The 8,207-nt window shown below is 38.7% G+C and overlaps 1 non-coding gene across 1 annotated transcript; it reads left to right on the top strand.

The window, feature by feature from the left end:
• Positions 1-7,761: 7,761 nt before the first annotated feature.
• On the top strand, positions 7,762-7,902 carry LOC127193455 (small nucleolar RNA SNORA48). The gene has a single exon (XR_007831110.1). It is a non-coding gene; the product is annotated as a small nucleolar RNA SNORA48 (small nucleolar RNA).
• Positions 7,903-8,207: the final 305 nt, after the last annotated feature.

Here is an 8,207-nt window from a genome sequence, read left to right as displayed (position 1 = left end):
AAAAGAAGTAACTTTGCAGAGCCACTTGTCTTCTTTGAGAGGCTGCATTCCTTTCATTTTCTTGTGCTTCTGTACTTACAGAGACATTTGTTCTTTGAACAGTGAATATGTGTGTCACACATGCATGTGCCTTCAGGGGATATAAAAGGTACCAGCATAAAGAAGGAATGCTGGGTAGGAACTAAGGGCAACAGGAGGGCCTGAGATCCATCTAGATCCCAGGGGACAGTTATCCTTAGCCTCAGGCTAATGCTGCCATGGAGCCTTCAATGCCCACTGCTGAAAATCTGAATTTTTTCCCCTAGGAAAAGTTGGAAATTCAGATCATATTATCCAATTTAAAAAATAATGGCTTCTCTAAGTTGATTTTTTTTTTTTTTGCAAATTCTACTCTGAGATAATATTAGAAAGTATTTATCATTCCAAAATCTGCTTAGTTACGTAACAAAATACCCCTCACCCCAGGTTCACTCATATTGCCGAAGATGGAAGAACTAGAAGAATTTCTTCTTTGAAGACTGAATAATATCCCAGGATACATTTTTCTTCTTACTAATTTGGTGGTGTATACTTCCTTCGGCATTGTGTTTTAGCCACTGTTAATGATAAGGCAGTGAAGATGCGGGTGCAGACACCATGCACTAATGTAGTGATTTTATTTCTGATGTACTTGGAAGTGACATTGCTAGAGCATATGATAAATTGAGTTTTAATTTTTGAGGGGTCTCAAATGGTTCATTTTCAGTTCTGTGTAGTGCCCAATTCTTTTACATACAAAGAGAAACCACATTTTGTGGTATTTAATTTAGTAAGCATAAAACAGTCTGTATGTATTTGGCCCTGCTCCTGTGATTTTGAGAAAAATTAATCTACTTTCTGTCTCTAAAAAGAGCACTGTAGAGATTACCCCAGCAGCAGCAGCAGCAGCAGCAGCACAAACATGAACTGAACAGAGCACTGCATTTAAGATTATGCAGGTAGTGAGTGCATAGCCCTCTGAGTTTCATAACAAATCCAAACTTGCTCATTTAAATTATATGGCTTTATAGATTTTCAACAATGAACAGTTTCTGTTTCTGTTGCTACTTTTATCCACACTGCAATTTATTTATTTTTATAATCCTACCATTTATTTATTTATTTATTTATCCACTCACCTTATTATTTATTCATTTTATTAGTTTACTTATTCCTGGTCATAGCCCCCTCCTCTCCTTCCTAGTTTCACCCTTCCTCAGCCTTCTCTTCTCCCCTAGTCTTCAGAAAAGAGGAGCCTCCTTACCCACCTACTCCAGCTCAGCAAGTCACGTCAGGACTGAGTTTGTCCTCTTCCCCTGTGGTCTGTTAACGCAGTCCTGTCAGGGGGAAGTGATTGAAAATCAGACAACAGAGTTCACGTCATGGACAGGCCCCGCTTCCATTACTAGCAGACCCACATGAAACCTGAACTGTCTATCGGTTATACCTGTGTAGTGGTGCTAGGTTTAGTCCATGCATGGTCCTTGGTTGATGCTTTGATTAAGAGAAGAAATAGTCTTTTTTTTTTTTTTCAGGGAATAACACACCAATTGGTTGTATATTTGAAACATATACATATAAGGAAGAATATACAAACTAAGCAGGTTGTGTTAGCTTTTTTCTTTTTTGTTTTTTTAATCTTGTATTAGTTTTTTAAAGTAAATATATTTGTTAAAGGCAAACAAGATAGTCTCATTATATGACTGAGGAATGTTAGTGTTGAGGTTAGGTAAGCTTAATGGCCGATTTGAAAGGAATCCATTTGAGTGAAATCTCCCTTTCCAGTATTTTAAAATTAAGGCCTCCTTTAAATATCAATGTTTCCAGTGTGCTTAAAGAAAGTTCTTTATTAATGTTTTAAAAGAAAAAAAATAACAACCAAAAGCTCTTTGTTCCTCCATCCTATGAAGAATTTACAAAAGAATCAGTCTAGAGAAAATTAAAGGCTTAATAATGTGTCTGGATTTCTTGCCAAAAAATGGGTCATTTGTGCATGCATGCATAATCACTCATTCAGCAAATGTAGAGAAACCCCGCTGTCTGTAAATTAAATTATATGGTTCCCTCAACTGCCTATAGTTTATTGGAATGCAAAAGCACACGCCAGGTAAGCTACACAACATTGTGAATTCATAGAAAAATATTAAAAGATAATGGTAATACAGTATATGATTACACATACCAATTGGATGTTCCCAGAAGACATGAGGGAGAAAAGTACAGGATGAAGTAGGCCACAGAAGACAGTGAGCTGCTAGTTTGAAATGAGTTTCTCTTCTATGTAAAGTGTATTGGCTAGTCTTATGCCAACTTAAAGAGAAATTAGAGTCATCAGAGAGGAGGGAACCTCAACTGAAAAAGTGCCTCCATAAGATCTGTCTGTAAAGCATTTTCTAAACTAGTGATTGATGGGTAAGACTCATCCCATTGTGCCTGGTGGCATCCCTAGGAAAGCAGGCTGAGCAAGAAGGTTGATAAAGCCAGGAGATCAAGCCATTAAGCAACACCCATCCATGCCCTCTGCATCATCTCCTGCCTCCAAGTTACCATCCTGTTTGAGTTCTTGTCTTGACTTCCTTCGATGATGCACAGCAATATAGAAGTGCAAGCCAAATAAACCTTTTTCTTTCCAAATTACCTTTTGGCCATGGTGTTTTATTGCAGCAATGGAAACTCCAATGAGGATATAAAGAGGCAACATGTGATAAAGCATACGGATAGAGTTTTTAGAAGGATGGTGAGATTAATACAGCTCAAAGACAATACGAAAAGAAGAATGCAAAACAAAATTGGACAGAGATTTAGGGACAATTCCTTTACACAAAGCTAGGAAAGTTGTGTGGGTTTAGACAAAATGGCACAATGTAGCCACCTTCAAGTGAGAGGAAATTCTGAAGTCTTAAAGTAAGAGCAGCTTGACTTTGAATTGTAGTTTGCCTAAATATGTCTGGGTTTTTATTTCTTCTTTATAGAAAGAAGATAAATGATATCACTTAGGTTTATCACGAGATGTAAACATAGTCATATGCATAAAATAGGTGAGCCATAAAAACCTTGATAACACAAGGAAATACCATCCCACTATTTCATTTCATTCTCTCCATAGCTGGGTGTACGTGTGGAGATGGTATAATTGCTTTATAATGGCAATTTTTATGGAGATGAATATAACAGCAACTTACAGGAAGTTTTGGGGGAAAGGAAGCTAACAAGCCTTTGATAGGACAGGGAGTTTGCATGCCAATAAAAATATGTATGCATGATATAGTTCCTTGAGTTAAAGAGGCATGGACTTCTGATTATTGGAAAAGCCCATGACTGGCAGAGCTGGAGGACTCCTGAGACTGTCCCATAAAATGATAGACTTTGCAAATCTAAGAAATACAAGTGGAGAAAAACTTTAACATTTCAAAAGTATGTTGAGTCCTAGGGATCCATCAGAATTTCTGAAAGAAGTCTCCACTTTGTGACATTTCCTCATGCTACTGTACAGGTAAGTGTTTAAAGCATTGCATTCCAGGACATACTCTTTTGAATATGTTGCATGAGACAATGGAACAAGAGACTTGGAAATGCATTTCATAATATAGAAAACATTATTAAGACTTTTCAGTTACCAAGGAAAGTTTTCATACACATGCATGATGAAGAATTATGAAATAGAAAGCAAGCTCTACTAACATCTTCAGAGTAAATGACAGGTTAAGATGAATCTATTCATTCACCATTTCTGCCAGGAGAGATCCAGAGGAAAACAGTAACAAAAAATGTTATAGAAAGAGGTTCATATTCCAACAGTGTAAAAATAAAACAAACAGGCATGAGGACCAAGACTTCAGCATAGCCAGGTGTGGAAAAACAAGGAAACAAGACCCAGCTGGGAAGGACTCATCAAAGAAGTAGAGAGATGTGGGCCATCAACACTCTCATTATTGACTCTCTTCCAAGTAAGACTGGAAAGCAGTGCTACAATGTTCAAGTTGTTTGGAAGGATGCTTAGGCTGTATTCCAGAACATAAGATTTAATATAGAAACTTTTCTCCCTGTATCAAGTCCTTCAAAAGATCAATAATCAATCATGAATGTGAGTCCCTTAGGCAGATCATTTATTTTAAGTGCTTTTCACTCTCCTCATCACAACACTGTGAAGCATCCTTTATCCAGATCTTTGAATCTGACAGCTTCATCCACTTCAGACTCGATTAGAAGTTGAATGCTGTTGAGAACGAAATAATTTATAATCTCAAAACTTAGCACTTTAGTGATAATGATGGGATGAATCAATTTTTGTTGTTTTAGGGAAGGAGCTTAAATACCCAGAGCTCTACTACCTACTCCTCTGCATTAATCAAATGTAACGGCCACCCCCAACAGTAACAGAACCAGCAAAGCTACTGTATTGCTGTTGCTGAGGAAGGAAAGTAACTCATATAATTCTCCATTTTAAATCGACCCCCAACTTCAAATGTGCAGCAGAACACCGAGAAGCCATTGCATCAGCAAAAAGTCAGGGTCTGCTTTTTGTGCCTAACCTATTTTCCATTTCTCCAGAGAGCAAAGAGTGCAAAAGGATGCTTCCAGTTTGCTTGGGTATAGGCAAAGGAGACTAGAAGACAGTTTACACTTCCTCTCCCACAGTCGTTTCATTCTACAATCTTAGTTGGAATGTCTGTAAAGAGGTGAAAGCTGTGTAACTCCTCAGATTCAAAAGAGAAAAGCATGTGTGGAGATGATTGATAGATAGATAGAGACAGAGAGAGAGAGAGAGAGAGAGAGAGAGAGAGAGAGAGAGAGAGAGAGAGACAGAGAGAGACAGAGACAGAGAGTGAGAGTGAGAGACAGAGACAGAGAGAGACAGACAGAGAGAGAGAGTGAGAGAGAGACAGAGATGGAGAGAGAGAGAGGGAGAGAGAGAGATTGAGAGAGAGAGGAGAGGAGAAGAGAGAGAGAGAGAGAGAGAGAGAGAGAGAGAGAGACAGAGACAGAGACAGAGATAGAGACAGAGAGAAGTGGCACGTTTGTACAGATAAAGTGTTTTCCTCAGCATGGATAGTTTATACTCTCAAATATAAAACCTGTACATTGCATGTCTTGCCTATGTGCCTTCTCTATCGTATCCAAGGCCATGTCTTCATTAGAGGACTACTAAACTCTGAGCCACAAATAATCACAGGCATTAACTACATAGCAAATGTGTGGGCAAGGAAGAGTTTGCAAAGGAATTATCAGTGGGTCTTACAGTTACTCTGAACAACCATGTATAGTTCAGATATGCTACAACAACCAATTGAGGGAAATCATATCTGGTGCGTGTATGGTCCCATGTCACTTAATGTGAAATTGGAAATCATCATCCATCTTGCTCATGGCTACTCTTGCATAAGGGATGGTACAGATCTCACAAACACTAGTGCAGCATTAAATGAACCCTGACTGGGCTGATTTTTTTATAGAGTAAATATTTAAGTAACCAAACTTTATTATAAAACAATAACCAAAATTTATTACTAATATACACGCTTTGTATTTAAACTTTCTACAGCTCTAGATCAATGGCATATTTATTTTGCAAAAAGAGAAAATGGAAGGAGGGAGTGTCTGCCCTACTTGTTCAAGCCATCAGTCAACTAGTGATGGAACCAGGGATTCACGTCAGACAAATGAGTTTAAAGTTCATATTGTTGATGCCCAAGCAATGCTATTGCTCTTTTACTTGGCAATAATGAAACAATTTCTTTGTGTAAGTATCAATTAAATGGAATGAAGTCATTACACTCAGAGAATTATATCTTTATTAGCAAAAGAGACCTAGGCCAGAGAATTTAATCTTGAGTGACACTTAAGGCTAAAATTTAGCTAGCTGTCTCTGCCAAATGTCAGTGATTTAATTTTATTCCAATAAAGCTTTTATTCATTCATTATTTTGAATTGTTTACAATGCATTTCTATTGCAAGATATAAGTGGGTTTTTTTTAGTGTGTGTGTTGTGTGTGTGTGTGGGGGTGTGCTCGTGCGTGCACATGTGTCCTGCAAATAGAACCAATGCACCAGATTCATCAATGTTAACATTGAATTTATGAGAGATGGGAGGGTGGTAAGGGACAGGGAGAGGGAGACAAACAGGAAGAGACAGGGGGAGGTGAAGGGAGATTTGAAGCATGATATAAAATAACCCTAGCTACAGACACTCAAATTTTCACTCCAAATATATATATATATTTATACCCAAACACACAGTCTCCCTCCTTTCCTCTTGGTCCCACTCTCCCATCCTCTTCCCCTTTCCTGAGAAGATGGGAACCTCCCCTACACCCTTGCACCATCCCTCACCAACCCACTGGGCATATCTAGTCACAACAGAGTTTTGAAAGAATTTATTCAACCAGAAGGTTAAAGTATATGTTAAGTACCCGCCCTCCTCTGCTTTTCAAAAGAAAGAGTAGTTGTTTTTCTATCACATTTTATACACTCAAAGGGGTGACTTCTTTAACTACCTGAAGGAAGTGAGTTGTTGGTTTCAAATGACTTTTTTTTTTCATCAAAGAAATGGGTTATGACTCAGCTTTCCACAACAAGGTGGCCCCACAGAGAAAGCCTTAGCTGAATGTGGGAGAGGCTAGGTTATAGTTTTGGTGTCACCATTATTTCCTTTAGACAAACCGCGTGTCCTAGAACCTCAATCTAAAAATGACATGAGTTACATGCCCTTCCTGTCCTTTTGAAAGGTCCTTCTGTCTATCAGCTCTCAAGTGTGATCTTGATTGACATCTTTCTGTAAATAAATGTATTCCTCAGAATAAAAAAGCCATTGCTCTTCATAGCTGAAAGATCTCTGAAATCATTTCCCGCGGAGGTGAGAGCAAAGCGGGCTTGAAACCCAGCATTTAAATGGGTGTGTAGACCACGTTTTTCAGTCTTCAATGGTCAAAAGGATCTGATAAAGATAAAAAGAAACCTACAGAGGCAAGAATAAACATTAAGTGGTAATTCAGTGCACATGTAACACAATGATACTTCATACAGTATTTTTTTTTCACTTAATTCTCCAGATAAAGATTAAGCATTTTATCTACATCTTACTGATGCGACATCTGCAGGACACCCTATGAGCATATACAGGGGTAGGAGGTCCCCCTCATTCGCAGTCATAGGGGAGGGGAGTAAGGGGAAAATGGGAGGGAAGGAAGAAAGGGAGGATACAAGGGATGGGATAACAACTGAGATGTAACAAGAATAAATTAATAAAATATACTTTAAGAAAATAAATAAATAATGTTCGTACACAAGCAACATGAGAGAAGAAACTTTTAGTTGTATGATTTCCATGGTACTCTGGGATTTTAGACAGTATTAAGTAGTAAAGGCTGAAAATGGATGAGAGAACAAAGATCACCCAACACCTTTAGAAAGCTGGAATTAGAAATAAAACTGTAGTCTCTAATGTTAGTTCCAGTGTTTTTATGCCAAGAGTATCTTGTTATAAATAGAAGAAAAATGTAACTGTGAAAGCATGCCATCGACCCTTGCTATATGAGTTTCTGAAGCATTTGAATGATTTCACAAACAGGGTCAAGCAGCAATCGTTTTATTATTAATATAAGATATACACTTGTTTCTAGAGAAATCTGGATTGCGACTCATCATTTGGATTAAGAGATACTTTATAGCCCTGTGTGTGTGTGTGTGTTTGTATTTCTCTGTGTGTGTATATGTGTGTGTGTGTGTGTGTGTGTGTGTGTGTTTCACCCCTGGCAATGGGCAAGGTAACACCTTGTTGGTGCTGTTCTTATATCAGTCAGGGGCAGAGCAGATGGCAGTCCTTTGTTCATCCTAGCTTGATGCCTGGCTTAGTGGTCAAAGCTGTATTATGCCTAAGACACATAAAAATCAAACAAAACCAAATCCAGGTAGCACAATGTGGGAAGAGGAAAACAGGCCAGAGACATGTGGACCACCACGCTGCCCATAGACCTCTAGTGCATGGCACCTGCTTGCTGCCACGCCACACAGCATGGATGGAGGCTGTCACCCAGGAGTCTCTCAGCTGCATGGCCAGCCGGAAGCAGGAGCCAACAAAATGTGTGAGTACATGATAGTCAGATGGGAGACAAAGTGGCAGGGCAGCTTGAGCAGCATGATGGGAGATGGGACTGGAGAACTCAAGAATGGAGAAATGTAGCCTGTTGTGA

The sequence above is a fragment of the Acomys russatus genome, chromosome 8 (assembly GCF_903995435.1).
Source record: "Acomys russatus chromosome 8, mAcoRus1.1, whole genome shotgun sequence".
In the NCBI taxonomy this organism is placed as follows: Eukaryota; Metazoa; Chordata; class Mammalia; order Rodentia; family Muridae; genus Acomys; species Acomys russatus.
Note: the sequence above shows the minus strand (reverse complement) of the source record. Positions and strands in the feature narration are given on the sequence as shown.